We start from the raw sequence: 302 nt of genomic DNA on the forward strand, positions 1-302 counted from the left end.
AATCTGATGAGTGTATAGCAATTTTTAATAAAAGGCATAATCTTGTGTGAAATACACAATCTAACGCTTGGTGTCACTGGAATTCAAGAAATGACATCGTATCTGTGCGTAACGTCAGAGTGGACGGTGGAGCGGCTGTGTTAGACTCACAAAGACATAGACCGTGAAAACCAGAAGGAGTAAAGAATCTTTTTCTCTAAATGATATCTTCGTGAACGGATCTGAGTGGTGCGTTGCTGACTGGATTGTAAAGTGTGATTTCTTTGATGGACTGTGATGAATCAGCGCTCCGACATGGAACA

The sequence above is a fragment of the Oryzias melastigma genome, unplaced genomic scaffold, assembly GCF_002922805.2.
Source record: "Oryzias melastigma strain HK-1 unplaced genomic scaffold, ASM292280v2 sc02252, whole genome shotgun sequence".
Taxonomy (NCBI): Eukaryota; Metazoa; Chordata; class Actinopteri; order Beloniformes; family Adrianichthyidae; genus Oryzias; species Oryzias melastigma.